General features: G+C 39.0%; 1 pseudogene; it reads right to left on the reverse strand.

The window, feature by feature from the left end:
- Positions 1-7,418: 7,418 nt before the first annotated feature.
- Positions 7,419-20,850, reverse strand: part of LOC133539529 (keratinocyte proline-rich protein-like) — a 43,405-nt pseudogene continuing 29,973 nt past the window's right edge.

A 20,850-nucleotide genomic window follows, 5' to 3' on the forward strand; every position in this document is an offset into this window, starting at 1 on the left:
TTTTTTTTTTTTTTTTTTACTTTTATTTATAAATTTCAACATTTACAAAGAAACAGACGAGAAACAATAATCAAATAAGTACAAAAATAGTACAAAATTAAACAGCGCCAGGGGGTTGTAAATTCAAAGTAACTAAAATAGAATACAAAATGTATTTATGTATATATATATATATATATTTTACCATGAATTAAGTAACATAAAATTGGAACACAGCACCATCGTTTTCCATAGATATTTTATTATAGACAATTATTTTGACCCGGGGGCCAAATTTTGAGAAAAAAAATAAGTCTGGGGGCCAGTATAGCTATTTTTCGGAAAACTAATACAAAACCCCACAATAAATTCTGATTGAATGCTAAAAATGTTATGACAGACCGCCTTAAAAACAGAATGGAATTTTATTTTTGTTCTATGAACGATAAAAGCCTAAATATTGAGAATGTATGAACGTCACACCCGCTCTCAAACGACATATTTTACAATCAAGTCAAATGCAACAAAAATGCAACACAGCAAAATGTTGATTGATTGATTGAAACTTGTATTAGTAGATTGCACAGTACAGTACATATGTTGTACAATTGACCACTAAATGGTAACACCCCAATAAGTTGTTCAACTTGTTTAAGTCGGGGTCCACGTAAATCAATTCGTGGTTAACATGAATTGATTCAGGCACATTTCCTTCCATTACTGAAACTCTACAGACCGCTTCATGTATTACAAATAGTTATACATGTTGTTGTTATGGTAAATTAATAGACCAGATAAAGAAAACTCACTTTTTTTATGCAATACCCATTCTGGTATTTGTATCTAAATGTCCGATCTATTATTTATATCCAAATGCCCATTTTGGTATTTGTATTCAAAAGTCTGAATATTTATTACTATTTTTGTTTTTCTACTATCCATTACTGCACTACAAACCATGTACTTTCCCTATTGTGGGTTAAATAGAAATATAATATATCCCTTTTTGGTATTTATATTCAAATGTCCTTTTTTCTGTCTGGCACTCATGGAGGGTGGACACTCCCCTTTCCTCTCCTGCTTGCTTCTTTCTTTTGTCTTGTCTTAACTTTCTTCTTGCCTCTTTTTGCACTGCTCTCCAAATGGAAACATTGGAACTATTTAACTGGCCTCAACAAAATGGACAAGATCTTGGGTTTGGGGGAACCTGCTGTCGTGACCAAGCGGTTGTTGCTGGACACACCACGGACTCTTGGGAGAAGAAGGATGGCCGCGTGCCTGGCGACACTTTTCTGTCGAGCACGTGAAGATATCAACCTACTGGGAATTATGACAACAGGACATCTGCTGATTGGAGTAAGCGTTGCTCTGCTTTGTCCACAAATTGGAAGTTGCTGGCAGTCTTCAAAGTACCCCAAAGCTGCCACAAATGATTGGAGGATGCGGGAAGAACTGTGGATTACATCGGACTGTCTACCCTGCAGGTTTGAAGACCAGTCATAGACAATTTAGAGTGAAAAGCAAATTTTATTTTCACCCGCATAAAAATCATTCTAACTTGGATTGTTTCCCTGGCTTGGAGACTCTCCTAAAGGACAGTGCAGTGAAGACACAACAAACTCCCTTCTTGTGTCTCATGGACACACACCTGTTGTTGTTGACTTTGGACTAGCGACGGCAAATACATCAAGGCCGCGGAACAGAGACACACTACGGGCTTACACACACACACACACACAAACACACACATCCACAAAAATATACGCCACACATACACACCCCACCCCCCCAACTCAACGCCCTTGACGCAAATCCCTTAGGGGTGATGAATGGATGTTCAGCGCCTAAGAGCTGCGACCTACCAACATGACCTTGAACTACCTTCCCTCTGTTGCTAGATATCTGGAGATGTATATTGTAATATGTATATATGTGCTTTGCTATGGAGGTTTTTTTCCCCACTCCAGACTGGGCCCCCTTAGGAGCCCAGTCTGGATTGTATTTTTTTACTCATCCTTCCCTAGCGTTTTACCTTTTCCCCATCTTTTACGGGAGGGGGCTTGTGGCGAGCCATCAGCGTTCTTGTTCTGTAAACCTCTACACTGTTTGTTTGTCTCACCTTGAACAGGTTTTTGCTGAAAACAAAGTTTCGTTGTACTTGTGCAATGACAATAAAGACATGTCCTATCCTATCTTTTTTAGTATTTATATCTAAATATCCAATTCAGTATTTATATCTAAATCACTGTTTTGGTATTTGTATCTAAATGTCAGATCTATTATTTGTATCCAAATGCTCATTTTGGTATTTGTATATAAATTGCCATTTTGATCTTTGTATCACAATGCATTCACTGCTTTGTGTGTGAACGTGCAGTATGTGTGTGTGTGTGCATACAGAATGTATGTGTGTGTGTGTGTGCATACAGAATGTATGTGTGTGTGTGTAAATACAGAATGTATGTGTGTGTGTGTGCATACAGAATGTATGTGTGTGTGTGTGCATACAGAATGTATGTGTGTGTGCGTGCATACAGAATGTATGTGCGTGTGTGTGCGTGCATACAGAATGTATGTCTGTGTGTGTAAATACAGTATGTCTGCATCTATATCTGTGTGCATATAGTATGTATGTATATGTGTGTAAATACAGTATGTGTGTATGTATATTTGTGTGCATACATGTATGTATGTATGTATGTATGTAAATGTGTGTGCATACAGTATGTGTGTATGTAAATGTGTGTGCATACAGTATGTGTGTATGTATATTTGTGTGCATACATGTATGTATGTATGTATGTATTTATGTGTGTGTGCAACTGTGCATACAGTATGTGTGTATGTAAATGTGTGTGTATACAGTATGTGTGTATGTACATGTGTGTGCATACAGTATGTGTGTATGTAAATGTGTGTGCATACAGTATGTGTGTATGTAAATGTGTGTGCATACAGTATGTGTGTATGTAAATGTGTGTGCATACATGTATGTATGTATGTATGTGTGTGTGCAACTGTGCATACAGTATGTGTGTATGTAAATGTGTGTATACAGTATGTGTGTATGTAAATGTGTGTGTATACAGTATGTGTGTATGTAAATGTGTGTGCACACAGAATGTGTGTATGTATATTTGTGTGCATACATGTATGTATGTATGTATGTATGTATGTGTGTGTGCAACTGTGCATACAGTATGTGTGTATGTAAATGTGTGTGTATACAGTATGTGTGTATGTAAATGTGTGTGCATACAGTATGTGTGTATGTATATTTGTGTGCATACATGTATGTATGTATGTATGTATGTATGTGTGTGTGCAACTGTGCATACAGTATGTGTGTATGTAAATGTGTGTATACAGTATGTGTGTATGTAAATGTGTGTGTATACAGTATGTGTGTATGTGAATGTCTGTGCACACAGAATGTGTGTATGTATATTTGTGTGCATACATGTATGTATGTATGTATGTATGTATGTGTGTGTGCAACTGTGCATACAGTATGTGTGTATGTAAATGTGTGTGTATACAGTATGTGTGTATGTAAATGTGTGTGCATACAGTATGTGTGTATGTATATTTGTGTGCATACATGTATGTATGTATGTATGTATGTATGTGTGTGTGCAACTGTGCATACAGTATGTGTGTATGTAAATGTGTGTGTATACAGTATGTGTGTATGTAAATGTGTGTGTATACAGTATGTGTGTATGTAAATGTGTGTGCATACAGTATGTGTGTATGTAAATGTGTGTGCATACAGTATGTATGTATGTATGTATGTATGTATGTGTGTGTGCAACTGTGCATACAGTATGTGTGTATGTAAATGTGTGTGTATACAGTATGTGTGTATGTAAATGTGTGTGCATACAGTATGTGTGTATGTATATTTGTGTGCATACATGTATGTATGTATGTATGTATGTATGTATGTGTGTGTGCAACTGTGCATACAGTATGTGTGTATGTAAATGTGTGTGTATACAGTATGTGTGTATGTAAATGTGTGTGTATACAGTATGTGTGTATGTAAATGTGTGTGCATACAGTACGTGTGTATGTAAATGTGTGTGCATACATGTATGTATGTATGTATGTATGTATGTGTGTGTGCAACTGTGCATACAGTATGTGTGTATGTAAATGTGTGTATACAGTATGTGTGTATGTAAATGTGTGTGCATACAGTATGTGTGTATGTAAATGTGTGTGCATACAGTATGTGTGTATGTGAATGTCTGTGCACACAGAATGTGTGTATGTATATTTGTGTGCATACATGTATGTATGTATGTATGTATGTATGTGTGTGTGCAACTGTGCATACAGTATGTGTGTATGTAAATGTGTGTGTATACAGTATGTGTGTATGTAAATGTGTGTGTATACAGTATGTGTGTATGTAAATGTGTGTGCATACAGTATGTGTGTATGTAAATGTGTGTGCATACAGTATGTGTATGTAAATGTGTGTGCATACAGTATGTGTGTATGTAAATGTGTGTGCATACAGTATGTGTATGTAAATGTGTGTGCATACAGTATGTGTGTATGTAAATGTGTGTGCATACAGTATGTGTGTATGTAAATGTGTGTGTATACAGTATGTGTGTATGTAAATGTGTGTGCATACAGTATGTGTGTATGTAAATGTGTGTGTATACAGTATGTGTGTATGTAAATGTGTGTGCATAAAGTATGTGTGTATGTAAATGTGTGTGTATACAGTATGTGTGTATGTAAATGTGTGTGCATACAGTATGTGTGTATGTAAATGTGTGTGCATACAGTATGTGTATGTAAATGTGTGTGCATACAGTATGTGTGTATGTAAATGTGTGTGTATACAGTATGTGTGTATGTAAATGTGTGTGCATAAAGTATGTGTGTATGTAAATGTGTGTGCATACAGTATGTGTGTATGTGAATGTCTGTGCACACAGAATGTGTGTATGTATATTTGTGTGCATACATGTATGTATGTATGTATGTATGTGTGTGTGCAACTGTGCATACAGTATGTGTGTATGTAAATGTGTCTGTATACAGTATGTGTGTATGTAAATGTGTGTGCATACAGTATGTGTGTATGTATATTTGTGTGCATACATGTATGTATGTATGTATGTATGTATGTATGTATGTGTGTGTGCAACTGTGCATACAGTATGTGTGTATGTAAATGTGTGTGTATACAGTATGTGTGTATGTAAATGTGTGTGCATACAGTATGTGTGTATGTATATTTGTGTGCATACATGTATGTATGTATGTATGTATGTATGTGTGTGTGCAACTGTGCATACAGTATGTGTGTATGTAAATGTGTGTGTATACAGTATGTGTGTATGTAAATGTGTGTGCATACAGTATGTGTGTATGTAAATGTGTGTGCATACATGTATGTATGTATGTATGTATGTATGTGTGTGTGCAACTGTGCAAACAGTATGTGTGTATGTAAATGTGTGTGTATACAGTATGTGTGTATGTAAATGTGTGTGCATACAGTATGTGTGTATGTAAATGTGTGTGCATACAGTATGTATGTATGTATGTATGTATGTGTGTGTGCAACTGTGCATACAGTATGTGTGTATGTAAATGTGTGTGTATACAGTATGTGTGTATGTAAATGTGTGTGCATACAGTATGTGTGTATGTATATTTGTGTGCATACATGTATGTATGTATGTATGTATGTATGTATGTATGTGTGTGTGCAACTGTGCATACAGTATGTGTGTATGTAAATGTGTGTGTATACAGTATGTGTGTATGTAAATGTGTGTGTATACAGTATGTGTGTATGTAAATGTGTGTGTATACAGTATGTGTGTATGTAAATGTGTGTGTATACAGTATGTGTGTATGTAAATGTGTGTGCATACAGTATGTGTGTATGTAAATGTGTGTGCATACAGTATGTGTGTATGTAAATGTGTGTGTATACAGTATGTGTGTATGTAAATGTGTGTGTATACAGTATGTGTGTATGTAAATGTGTGTGCATACAGTATGTGTGTATGTAAATGTGTGTGCATACATGTATGTATGTATGTATGTATGTGTGTGTGCAACTGTGCATACAGTATGTGTGTATGTAAATGTGTGTGTATACAGTATGTGTGTATGTAAATGTGTGTATGTAAATGTGTGTGCATACAGTATGTGTATGTAAATGTGTGTGCATACAGTATGTGTGTATGTAAATGTGTGTGTATACAGTATGTGTGTATGTATATGTGTGTAAATACAGTATGTGTGTATGTAAATGTGTGTGCATACAGTACGTGTGTATGTGAATGTCTGTGCACACAGAATGTGTGTATGTATATTTGTGTGCATACATGTATGTATGTATGTATGTATGTATGTGTGTGTGCAACTGTGCATACAGTATGTGTGTATGTAAATGTGTGTGTATACAGTATGTGTGTATGTAAATGTGTGTGTATACAGTATGTGTGTATGTAAATGTGTGTGCATACAGTATGTGTGTATGTAAATGTGTGTGCATACAGTATGTGTATGTAAATGTGTGTGCATACAGTATGTGTGTATGTAAATGTGTGTGCATACAGTATGTGTGTATGTAAATGTGTGTGCATACAGTATGTGTGTATGTAAATGTGTGTGCATACAGTATGTGTGTATGTAAATGTGTGTGCATACAGTATGTGTGTATGTAAATGTGTGTGCATACAGTATGTGTGTATGTAAATGTGTGTGCATACAGTATGTGTGTATGTAAATGTGTGTGCATACAGTATGTGTATGTAAATGTGTGTGCATACAGTATGTGTGTATGTAAATGTGTGTGTATACAGTATGTGTGTATGTAAATGTGTGTGTATACAGTATGTGTGTATGTAAATGTGTGTGCATACAGTATGTGTGTATGTAAATGTGTGTGCATACATGTATGTATGTATGTATGTATGTATGTGTGTGTGCAACTGTGCATACAGTATGTGTGTATGTAAATGTGTGTGTATACAGTATGTGTGTATGTATATGTGTGTATGTAAATGTGTGTGCATACAGTATGTGTGTATGTAAATGTGTGTGCATACAGTATGTGTGTATGTAAATGTGTGTGCATACAGTATGTGTGTATGTAAATGTGTGTGCATACAGTGTGTGTGTATGTAAATGTGTGTGCATATAGTATGTGTATATACAGTATGAGTGTGTAATGTACAAATACTTCATAATTGCATACTAGTCTATGCATTTAGGCGTCTTGTCCGCATGCAAACAGGTATTATTGTCCTTGAAAACAGACTTTAGTAAACCCTGTCCAAGGTGTGGCGTTTCAAAACTCTCCTCAGGGTATGCGTGTAGAAACGGAGACTTGTACTCATCTGATGACATTACTTCCAAAGTTGAATATTGTAACATTCCAAGGAACGGAGGCTCCATGATTGTCTTTCTTTATTCCACAAAATGCAGCGTTCAATTGCCATGTCCCACTCTGGAAGGAAGCCCTCAGACACATGAAGTGTGAGGGAGACAACACGTGCACTGTGAGGGTATGCAACATGGCCGATAGTACGGACTGACAATATGTCTTGGCACTAAGTTACAAGGAGAAGGATTAGTGCTTGGAGAGATCTGAGATGTAAGGTATGGCAGTGTTGGAGGTGTGTGGGCTAGTGCACGACAGAGGGTAGATGTAAGGTATGGCAGTGTTGGAGGTGTGTGGGCTAGTGCACGACAGAGGGGAGATGTAAGGTATGGCAGTGTTGGAGGTGTGTGGGCTAGTGCACGACAGAGGGTAGATGTAAGGTATGGCAGTGTTGGAGGTGTGTGGGCTAGTGCACGACAGAGGGGAGATGTAAGGTATGGCAGTGTTGGAGGTGTGTGGGCTAGTGCACGACAGAGGGGAGATGTAAGGTATGGCAGTGTTGGAGGTGTGTGGGCTAGTGCACGACAGAGGGGAGATGTAAGGTATGGCAGTGTTGGAGGTGTGTGGGCTAGTGCACGACAGAGGGGAGATGTAAGGTATGGCAGTGTTGGAGGTGTGTGGGCTAGTGCACGACAGAGGGGAGATGTAAGGTATGGCAGTGTTGGAGGTGTGTGGGCTAGTGCACGACAGAGGGGAGATGTAAGGTATGGCAGTGTTGGAGGTGTGTGGGCTAGTGCACGACAGAGGGGAGATGTAAGGTATGGCAGTGTTGGAGGTGTGTGGGCTAGTGCACGACAGAGGGGAGATGTAAGGTATGGCAGTGTTGGAGGTGGACTCATGAGGTGTGTGGGCTAGTGCACGACAGAGGGGAGATGTAAGGTATGGCAGTGTTGGAGGTGGACTCATGAGGTGTGTGGGCTAGTGCACGACAGAGGGGAGATGTTGCAAGTGTTTCCATATTCACAGCAGTGCTGACCGTCCACACAACACTGGCCCTGAAATGCATGGGCATCAGATGTTACAACAACATACTCATACTCACCCAGGTTGTTACAGGTTAGTTGCCACTCTAGTTCTGCAACAAAACCAACTTTCATACCAGTGGGTAGGGACAGCAATTCCAAGAGCCGGCAGATACTCCTTTGCAGCAAGATGTGCCCTGCGGGCAGTAGAACTTGGCATCACAGCGAATGACTTCCAGCTTCTGCCTGCTTCCACTGACCTCTGCCACACATCCTACAGCCGTCTGCAAAGATGAACACATGTGGCACCTTTAACAACCTACACTTACACCCCCCCCATACACATACACCTACAACTACAACTACACTTACACACCCCCATACACATACACCCTCCCCCCATACACCTACACCCCCCCATACACACCCCCATACACACACACCTACACCTACAACCTACACTTACACACCCCCATACACACACACCTACACCTACAACTACACTTACACACCCCCATACACATACACCCTCCCCCCATACACCTACACCCCCCCATACACACCCCCATACACTTACACCCCCCCCCATACACATACACCTACAACTACACTTACACACCCCCATACACTTACACCCCCCCCCATACACATACACCTACAACTACACTTACACACCCCCATACACACACACCTACACCTACACTTACACACCCCCATACACATACACCCTCCCCCCATACACCTACACCCCCCCATACACACCCCCATACACATACACCCCCCCCCCCCATACACACACAACTACAACTACACTTACACACCCCCATACACACACACCTACACCTACACTTACACACCCCCATACACATACACCCTCCCCCCATACACCTACACCCCCCCATACACACCCCCATACACATACACCCCCCCCATACACACACACCTACACCTACAACTACACTTACACCCCCCCATACACATACACCCTCCCCCCATACACCTACACCCCCCCATACACATACACCCCCCCCATACACACACACCTACACCTACAACTACACATACACCCCCCCCATACACACACACCTACACCTACAACTACACTTACACCCCCCCATACACATACACCCTCCCCCCATACACCTACACCCCCCCATACACATACACCCCCCCCATACACACACACCTACACCTACAACTACACTTACACCCTCCCATACACATACACCCCCCCCACACACACACCTACACCTACAACTACACTTACACCCCCCCATACACATACACCCCCCCCATACACACACACCTACACCTACAACTACACATACCCCCCCCACACACACACCTACACCTACAACTACACTTACACCCCCCCATACACCCCCCCCACACACACACACTCCCATACACCTACAACTACACTTACACCCCCCCATACACATACACCCCCCCCACACACACACCTACACCTACAACTACACTTACACCCCCCCATACACATACACCCCCCCCCACACACACACCTACACCTACAACTACACTTACACCCCCCCATACACATACCCCCCCCCCCCCCACACACACACTCCCATACACCTACAACCCCCCCCACAAAGAAGTGAATTGGATCACAGTACAGATATTGAGATACGCACTTGACCTAATTCTGCTGGAACAAGACTTTTCTATCTCAGGGCGTTGAAGCGATGACAAGTGGACTGTTGGGTTTGTCTTGGAAGACGTTACAGCGCCCATCTTAGTCGGTGTGTGCTCATAAAGCAGGGCCGGCCACTACGTTGATGGTGACGGTGTGTCAGTCGACTGCTAGCCAGGCATTACAAAAATAGACCTAAGAACGAGGGATCCTCAATCTTCACCAAGACGTCACTTGATTGACATTCACGGCACCCGAGGATCTTGTGAGATGATGCCGGCTGCTGCCAGATCATTATTGAGAAAAAATGACCGTCAGAAAGGCGAGAAACACTTTTTATTTTCATTCCTACCTCCCAGGGGCGGCTTAAGGCATAAGCCAACTAAGCGCTTGCCCCCAGGGGCCCCAAAAGCAATGGAATTTAACTTCAGTAGACTGGGCTCTCTTTGTACAAAGTAAACATTAAATATGAACAATTAACTCCAAATATAAACTAGTAATTAAAGACTAATATGTACAAGACTGATGAGACAAGATGACACTTCCTGTCAATGAGAAAGGACGCAAAGAAAGAGGCTCCGCTTTTGCTACCGGAGTTTTTGTGAAGTCTGAAGATTTTGACCATTGACTTGTGATCACAGCCACAGGAGAGTCACCTGGCAGCTTCCACCTGATTTTGGTCAGTGGAGAGGCACTGATACGCTGAAATAAGACAAGTTGGAGGAGAAGTTAGACGCAAGCCATCAGCGTCTTACCGCAATTCAAAGCGGTTGCCTAGCAACCAAAAGCTACGGCGAGTTTACAGCTGTTTTAAAGTGCTTCCAACCTCGCAGAGTGATACAAGTGGACTGGCTGATACCTCAAATTGATCTCTGAACGGCGAAAGGTACAAATTTGTTGAAACAAACAAGTCATAAGTGCCGCAAGTCGCTAAAGCAACTGCCGTTAAGACACAAGAGGCACTGACGTCATCCACCTGCCGCCATGCCAAAAGTTAAAAGAAAGACTGAAATCCTGAAACGTCAGCCGACACAGGACACAACTGGGAACAAGACTTGAGACTGGACACAGGACATGATGGGAACAAGACTTGAGACTGGACACAGGACACAACTGGGAACAAGACTTGAGACTGGACACAGGACATGATGGGAACAAGACTTGAGACTGGACACAGGACATGATGGGAACAAGACTTGAGACTGGACACAGGACACAACTGGGAACAAGACTTGAGACTGGACACAGGACATGATGGGAACAAGACTTGAGACTGGACACAGGACATGATGGGAACAAGACTTGAGACTGGACACAGGACATGATGGGAACAAGACTTGAGACTGGACACAGGACATGATGGGAACAAGACTTGAGACTGGACACAGGACATGATGGGAACAAGACTTGAGACTGGACACAGGACACAACTGGGAACAAGACTTGAGACTGGACACAGGACATGATGGGAACAAGACTTGAGACTGGACACAGGACATGATGGGAACAAGACTTGAGACTGGACACAGGACATGATGGGAACAAGACTTGAGACTGGACACAGGACATGATGGGAACAAGACTTGAGACTGGACACAGGACATGATGGGAACAAGACTTGAGACTGGACACAGGACATGATGGGAACAAGACTTGAGACTGGACACAGGACATGATGGGAACAAGACTTGAGACTGGACACAGGACATGATGGGAACAAGACTTGAGACTGGACACAGGACATGATGGGAACAAGACTTGAGACTGGACACAGGACACAACTGGGAACAAGACTTGAGACTGGACACAGGACATGATGGGAACAAGACTGGAGACTGGACACAGGACATGATGGGAACAAGACTTGAGACTGGACACAGGACATGATGGGAATCAAGACTTGAGACTGGACACAGGACATGATGGGAACAAGACTTGAGACTGGACACAGGCCATGATGGGAACAAGACTTGAGACTGGACACAGGACATGATGGGAACAAGACTTGAGACTGGACACAGGACATGATGGGAACAAGACTTGAGACTGGACACAGGACATGATGGGAACAAGACTTGAGACTGGACACAGGACATGATGGGAACAAGACTTGAGACTGGACACAGGACACAACTGGGAACAAGACTTGAGACTGGACACAGGACATGATGGGAACAAGACTGGAGACTGGACACAGGACATGATGGGAATCAAGACTTGAGACTGGACACAGGACATGATGGGAACAAGACTTGAGACTGGACACAGGACATGATGGGAACAAGACTTGAGACTGGACACAGGACATGATGGGAACAAGACTTGAGACTGGACACAGGACATGATGGGAACAAGACTTGAGACTGGACACAGGACACAACTGGGAACAAGACTTGAGACTGGACACAGGACATGATGGGAACAAGACTTGAGACTGGACACAGGACATGATGGGAATCAAGACTTGAGACTGGACACAGGACATGATGGGAACAAGACTTGAGACTGGACACAGGACATGATGGGAACAAGACTTGAGACTGGACACAGGACATGATGGGAACAAGACTTGAGACTGGACACAGGACATGATGGGAACAAGACTTGAGACTGGACACAGGACATGATGGGAACAAGACTTGAGACTGGACACAGGACATGATGGGAACAAGACTTGAGACTGGACACAGGACATGATGGGAACAAGACTTGAGACTGGACACAGGACATGATGGGAACAAGACTTGAGACTGGACACAGGACATGATGGGAACAAGACTTGAGACTGGACACAGGACATGATGGGAACAAGACTTGAGACTGGACACAGGACATGATGGGAACAAGACTTGAGACTGGACACAGGACATGATGGGAACAAGACTTGAGACTGGACACAGGACATGATGGGAACAAGACTTGAGACTGGACACAGGACATGATGGGAACAAGACTTGAGACTGGACACAGGACATGATGGGAACAAGACTTGAGACTGGACACAGGACATGATGGGAACAAGACTTGAGACTGGACACAGGACATGATGGGAACAAGACTTGAGACTGGACACAGGACATGATGGGAATCAAGAAGGGGTACTGCAAAAATACTCCATGAATTTAAAGAAGAATTGAAAGAAGAAATTAAGGAAATGAAATAAGAATTGAAAGAAGAAATTAAAGAAATGATGGGTGGATGGAACAATGATATGAAAGCAAGAAACACCTCAATAATGAATACAACTAAATATGTTGTAGACAAAAAATCCCTTCATATTCTCTACTGCTGACAAGTGTTACATATCTGAGTTACTATGTGTAGAAATATGGGGAAATAATGACAAAAGTACACTTCATTCACTAGCAGTGTTACAAAAAAGATCAGTTATAATAATACATCATGTTGGATATAAAGAACATAGAAACCCTTTATTATTGAATCAAAGATACTGAAATTCCACCACATAGTGAAATTGCAAACAGTTAAGATTATACACAAAGCAAACTATAACCTGCTTCCTAAGAATACACAACAATTCTTCTCAACAAAAGAGGAGAAATATAATCTTAGAGGAAAATGTAATTAAAAACATTTGTACGCACGTACAAGACTTAAGACCTTCAGTATATCAGGATGTTGAATTAAATGATGGAAGGGATTAAACAAAGCAATCAAACAATGTACTAATGTGATCCACTTCAAGAAACTCTTCAAACTTCAAGTGTTTATAAAGTACAAAAAAGAAGAATCATGATAAACATTCTCAATTTATTCAGCCATCCATTCTTTCATTCTCAAAATAATCTTACTTATCTCATCGTATGGAAGATAACTTACTTCACCAGTTATTTGAATATTTATTTTTATTGTGATACTTATGGAGTATATTGTGAATCCATTGAGAAGATGAAGTGAACTAAAGCTTTAGCAACTGTGATGTAAAAGAAAAGGGGTAGGATTTAATAAACTCTGCTTCTTCCTACTCCTTCTCCAACATGTTGAAAAGACAAACTGGAGCTTGTGATGTATCATGTTGTATGTGTGATGTATCATGTTGTATGTGTGATGTATCATGTTGTATGTGTGATGTATCATGTTGTATGTGTGATGTATCATGTTGTATGTGTGATGTATCATGTTGTATGTGTGATGTATCATGTTGTATGTGTGATGTATCATGCTGTATGTGTGATGTATCATGTTGTATGTGTGATGTATCATGTTGTATGTGTGATGTATCATGTTGTATGTGTGATGTATCATGTTGTATGTGTGATGTATCATGTTGTATGTGTGATGTATCATGTTGTATGTGTGATGTATCGTGTTGTATGTGTGATGTATCATGTTGTATGTGTGATGTATCGTGTTGTATGTGTGATGTATCATGTTGTATGTGTGATGTATCATGTTGTATGTGTGATGTATCATGTTGTATGTGTGATGTATCATGTTGTATGTGTGATGTATCATGTTGTATGTGTGATGTATCATGTTGTATGTGTGATGTATCATGTTGTATGTGTGATGTATCATGTTGTATGTGTGATGTATCATGTTGTATGTGTGATGTATCATGTTGTATGTGTGATGTATCATGCTGTATGTGTGATGTATCATGTTGTATGTGTGATGTATCATGTTGTATGTGTGATGTATCATGTTGTATGTGTGATGTATCATGTTGTATGTGTGATGTATCATGTTGTATGTGTGATGTATCATGTTGTATGTGTGATGTATCACGCTGTATGTGTGATGTATCATGTTGTATGTGTGATGTATCATGTTGTATGTGTGATGTATCATGTTGTATGTGTGATGTATCATGTTGTATGTGTGATGTATCATGTTGTATGTGTGATGTATCATGTTGTATGTGTGATGTATCATGTTGTATGTGTGATGTATCATGTTGTATGTGTGATGTATCATGTTGTATGTGTGATGTATCATGTTGTATGTGTGATGTGTCATGTTGTATGTGTGATGTGTCATGTTGTATGTGTGATGTGTCATGTTGTATGTGTGATGTGTCATGTTGTATGTGTGATGTATCATGTTGTATGTGTGATGTAATCATGTTGTATGTATCATGTTGTATGTGTGATGTATCATGTTGTATGTGTGATGTATCATGTTGTATGTGTGATGTGTCATGTTGTATGTGTGATGTGTCATGTTGTATGTGTGATGTATCATGTTGTATGTGTGATGTATCATGTTGTATGTATCATGTTGTATGTGTGATGTATCATGTTGTATGTGTGATGTATCATGTTGTATGTGTGATGTATCATGTTGTATGTGTGATGTATCATGTTGTATGTGTGATGTATCGTGTTGTATGTGTGATGTATCGTGTTGTATGTGTGATGTGTCGTGTTGTATGTGTGATGTATCATGTTGTATGTGTGATGTGTCATGTTGTATGTGTGATGTATCATGTTGTATGTGTGATGTATCATGTTGTATGTGTGATGTATCATGTTGTATGTGTGATGTGGTCATGTTGTATGTGTGATGTGTCATGTTGTATGTGTGATGTATCATGTTGTATGTGTGATGTATCATGTTGTATGTGTGATGTATCATGTTGTATGTGTGATGTGTCATGTTGTATGTGTGATGTATCATGTTGTATGTGTGATGTATCATGTTGTATGTGTGATGTATCATGTTGTATGTGTGATGTGTCATGTTGTATGTGTGATGTGTCATGTTGTATGTGTGATGTGTCATGTTGTATGTGTGATGTATCATGTTGTATGTGTGATGTATCATGTTGTATGTGTGATGTATCATGTTGTATGTGTGATGTATCATGTTGTATGTGTGATGTATCATGTTGTATGTGTGATGTATCGTGTTGTATGTGTGATGTATCGTGTTGTATGTGTGATGTATCGTGTTGTATGTGTGATGTATCGTGTTGTATGTGTGATGTATCATGTTGTATGTGTGATGTATCATGTTGTATGTGTGATGTATCATGTTGTATGTGTGATGTATCATGTTGTATGTGTGATGTATCGTGTTGTATGTGTGATGTATCGTGTTGTATGTGTGATGTATCGTGTTGTATGGGGGATGTATCATGTTGTATGTGTGATGTATCATGTTGTATGTGTGAATGTATCGTGTTGTATGTGTGATGTATCGTGTTGTATGTGTGATGTATCATGTTGTATGTGTGATGTATCATGTTGTATGTGTGATGTATCATGTTGTATGTGTGATGTATCATGTTGTATGTGTGATGTGTCATGTTGTATGTGTGATGTGTCATGTTGTATGTGTGATGTATCATGTTGTATGTGTGATGTATCATGTTGTATGTGTGATGTATCATGTTGTATGTGTGATGTATCATGTTGTATGTGTGATGTATCATGTTGTATGTGTGATGTATCATGTTGTATGTGTGATGTATCATGTTGTATGTGTGATGTATCGTGTTGTATGTGTGATGTATCATGTTGTATGTGTGATGTATCATGTTGTATGTGTGATGTATCATGTTGTATGTGTGATGTATCATGTTGTATGTATCATGTTGTATGTGTGATGTATCATGTTGTATGTATCATGTTGTATGTGTGATGTATCATGTTGTATGTGTGATGTATCATGTTGTATGTGTGATGTATCATGTTGTATGTGTGATGTATCATGTTGTATGTGTGATGTATCATGTTGTATGTGTGATGTATCATGTTGTATGTGTGATGTATCATGTTGTATGTGTGATGTGTCATGTTGTATGTGTGATGTGTCATGTTGTATGTGTGATGTATCATGTTGTATGTGTGATGTATCATGTTGTATGTGTGATGTATCATGTTGTATGTGTGATGTATCATGTTGTATGTGTGATGTATCATGTTGTATGTGTGATGTATCGTGTTGTATGTGTGATGTATCGTGTTGTATGTGTGATGTATCGTGTTGTATGTGTGATGTATCGTGTTGTATGTGTGATGTATCATGTTGTATGTGTGATGTATCATGTTGTATGTGTGATGTATCATGTTGTATGTGTGATGTTCATGTTGTATGTGTGATGTATCATGTTGTATGTATCATGTTGTATGTGTGATGTATCATGTTGTATGTGTGATGTATCATGTTGTATGTGTGATGTATCATGTTGTATGTGTGATGTATCATGTTGTATGTGTGATGTATCATGTTGTATGTGTGATGTATCATGTTGTATGTGTGATGTATCATGTTGTATGTATCATGTTGTATGTGTGATGTATCATGTTGTATGTGTGATGTATCATGTTGTATGTGTGATGTATCATGTTGTATGTGTGATGTATCATGTTGTATGTGTGATGTATCATGTTGATATGTGTGATGTATCATGTTGTATGTGTGATGTATCATGTTGTATGTGTGATGTATCATGTTGTATGTATCATGTTGTATGTGTGATGTATCATGTTGTATGTGTGATGTATCATGTTGTATGTGTGATGTATCATGTTGTATGTGTGATGTATCATGTTGTATGTGTGATGTATCATGTTGTATGTGTGATGTATCATGTTGTATGTGTGATGTATCATGTTGTATGTGTGATGTATCATGTTGTATGTGTGATGTATCATGTGTATGTATCATGTTGTATGTGTGATGTATCATGTTGTATGTGTGATGTGTCATGTTGTATGTGTGATGTGTCATGCTGTATGTGTGATGTATCATGCTGTATGTGTGATGTGTCATGTTGTATGTGTGATGTAATCATGTTGTATGTGTGATGTATCATGTTGTATGTGTGATGTATCATGTTGTATGTGTGATGTATCGTGTTGTATGTGTGATGTATCATGTTGTATGTGTGATGTATCATGTTGTATGGGTGATGTATCATGTTGTATGTGTGATGTATCATGTTGTATGTGTGATGTATCATGTTGTATGTGTGATGTATCATGTTGTATGTGTGATGTATCATGTTGTATGTGTGATGTATCATGTTGTATGTGTGATGTATCATGTTTGTATGTGTGATGTATCACGCTGTATGTGTGATGTATCATGTTGTATGTGTGATGTATCATGTTGTATGTGTGATGTATCATGTTGTATGTGTGATGTATCATGTTGTATGTGTGATGTATCATGTTGTATGTGTGATGTATCATGTTGTATGTGTGATGTATCATGTTGTATGTGTGATGTATCATGTTGTATGTGTGATGTGTCATGTTGTATGTGTGATGTGTCATGTTGTATGTGTGATGTGTCATGTTGTATGTGTGATGTGTCATGTGTATGTGTGATGTATCATGTTGTAGTGTGATGTAATCATGTTGTATGTATCATGTTGTATGTGTGATGTATCATGTTGTATGTGTGATGTATCATGTTGTATGTGTGATGTGTCATGTTGTATGTGTGATGTGTCATGTTGTATGTGTGATGTATCATGTTGTATGTGTGATGTATCATGTTGTATGTATCATGTTGTATGTGTGATGTATCATGTTGTATGTGTGATGTATCATGTTGTATGTGTGATGTATCCATGTTGTATGTGTGATGTATCGTGTTGTATGTGTGATGTATCGTGTTGTATGTGTGATGTGTCATGTTGTATGTGTGATGTATCATGTTGTATGTGTGATGTGTCATGTTGTATGTGTGATGTATCATGTTGTATGTGTGATGTATCATGTTGTATGTGTGATGTATCATGTTGTATGTGTGATGTGTCATGTTGTATGTGTGATGTGTCATGTGTATGTGTGATGTCATCATGTTGTATGTGTGATGTATCATGTTGTATGTGTGATGTATCATGTTGTATGTTGTGATGTATCATGTTGTATGTGTGATGTGTCATGTTGTATGTGTGATGTATCATGTTGTATGTGTGATGTATCATGTTGTATGTGTGATGTATCATGTTGTATGTGTGATGTGTCATGTTGTATGTGTGATGTGTCATGTTGTATGTGTGATGTATCATGTTGTATGTGTGATGTATCATGTTGTATGTGTGATGTATCATGTTGTATGTGTGATGTATCATGTTGTATGTGTGATGTATCATGTTGTATGTGTGATGTATCATGTTGTATGTGTGATGTTATCGTGTTGTATGTGTGATGTATCGTGTTGTATGTGTGATGTATCATGTTGTATGTGTGATGTATCATGTTGTATGGGTGATGTATCATGTTGTATGTGTGATGTATCATGTTGTATGTGTGATGTATCATGTTGTATGTGTGATGTATCATGTTGTATGTGTGATGTATCATGTTGTATGTGTGATGTATCGTGTTGTATGTGTGATGTATCGTGTTGTATGGGGGATGTATCATGTTGTATGTGTGATGTATCATGTTGTATGTGTGATGTATCGTGTTGTATGTGTGATGTATCGTGTTGTATGTGTGATGTATCATGTTGTATGTGTGATGTATCATGTTGTATGTGTGATGTATCATGTTGTATGTGTGATGTATCATGTTGTATGTGTGATGTTGTCATGTTGTATGTGTGATGTTGATGGTATCATGTTGTATGTGTGATGTATCATGTTGTATGTGTGATGTATCATGTTGTATGTGTGATGTATCATGTTGTATGTGTGATGTATCATGTTGTATGTGTGATGTATCATGTTGTATGTGTGATGTATCATGTTGTATGTGTGATGTATCGTGTTGTATGTGTGATGTATCATGTTGTATGTGTGATGTATCATGTTGTATGTGTGATGTATCATGTTGTATGTGTGATGTATCATGTTGTATGTATCATGTTGTATGTGTGATGTATCATGTTGTATGTATCATGTTGTATGTGTGATGTATCATGTTGATGTGTGATGATCTGTTGTATGTGTGATGTATCATGTTGTATGTGTGATGTATCATGTTGTATGTGTGATGTATCATGTTGTATGTGTGATGTATCATGTTGTATGTGTGATGTATCATGTTGTATGTGTGATGTATCATGTTGTATGTGTGATGTATCATGTTGTATGTGTGATGTGTCATGTTGTATGTGTGATGTGTCATGTGTATGTGTGATGTATCATGTTGTATGTGTGATGTATCATGTTGTATGTGTGATGTATCATGTTGTATGTGTGATGTATCATGTTGTATGTGTGATGTATCATGTTGTATGTGTGATGTATCGTGTTGTATGTGTGATGTATCGTGTTGTATGTGTGATGTATCGTGTTGTATGTGTGATGTATCGTGTTGTATGTGTGATGTATCATGTTGTATGTGTGATGTATCATGTTGTATGTGTGATGTATCATGTTGTATGTGTGATGTATCATGTTGTATGTGTGATGTATCATGTTGTATGTATCATGTTGTATGTGTGATGTATCATGTTGTATGTGTGATGTATCATGTTGTATGTGTGATGTATCATGTTGTATGTGTGATGTATCATGTTGTATGTGTGATGTATCATGTTGTATGTGTGATGTATCATGTTGTATGTGTGATGTATCATGTTGTATGTATCATGTTGTATGTGTGATGTATCATGTTGTATGTGTGATGTGTCATGTTGTATGTGTGATGTGTCATGTTGTATGTGTGATGTGTCATGCTGTATGTGTGATGTATCATGCTGTATGTGTGATGTGTCATGTTGTATGTGTGATGTATCATGTTGTATGTGTGATGTATCATGTTGTATGTGTGATGTATCATGTTGTATGTGTGATGTATCGTGTTGTATGTGTGATGTATCATGTTGTATGTGTGATGTATCATGTTGTATGGGTGATGTATCATGTTGTATGTGTGATGTATCATGTTGTATGTGTGATG

This window comes from Nerophis ophidion, linkage group LG21 (assembly GCF_033978795.1).
Source record: "Nerophis ophidion isolate RoL-2023_Sa linkage group LG21, RoL_Noph_v1.0, whole genome shotgun sequence".
Taxonomy (NCBI): domain Eukaryota; kingdom Metazoa; phylum Chordata; class Actinopteri; order Syngnathiformes; family Syngnathidae; genus Nerophis; species Nerophis ophidion.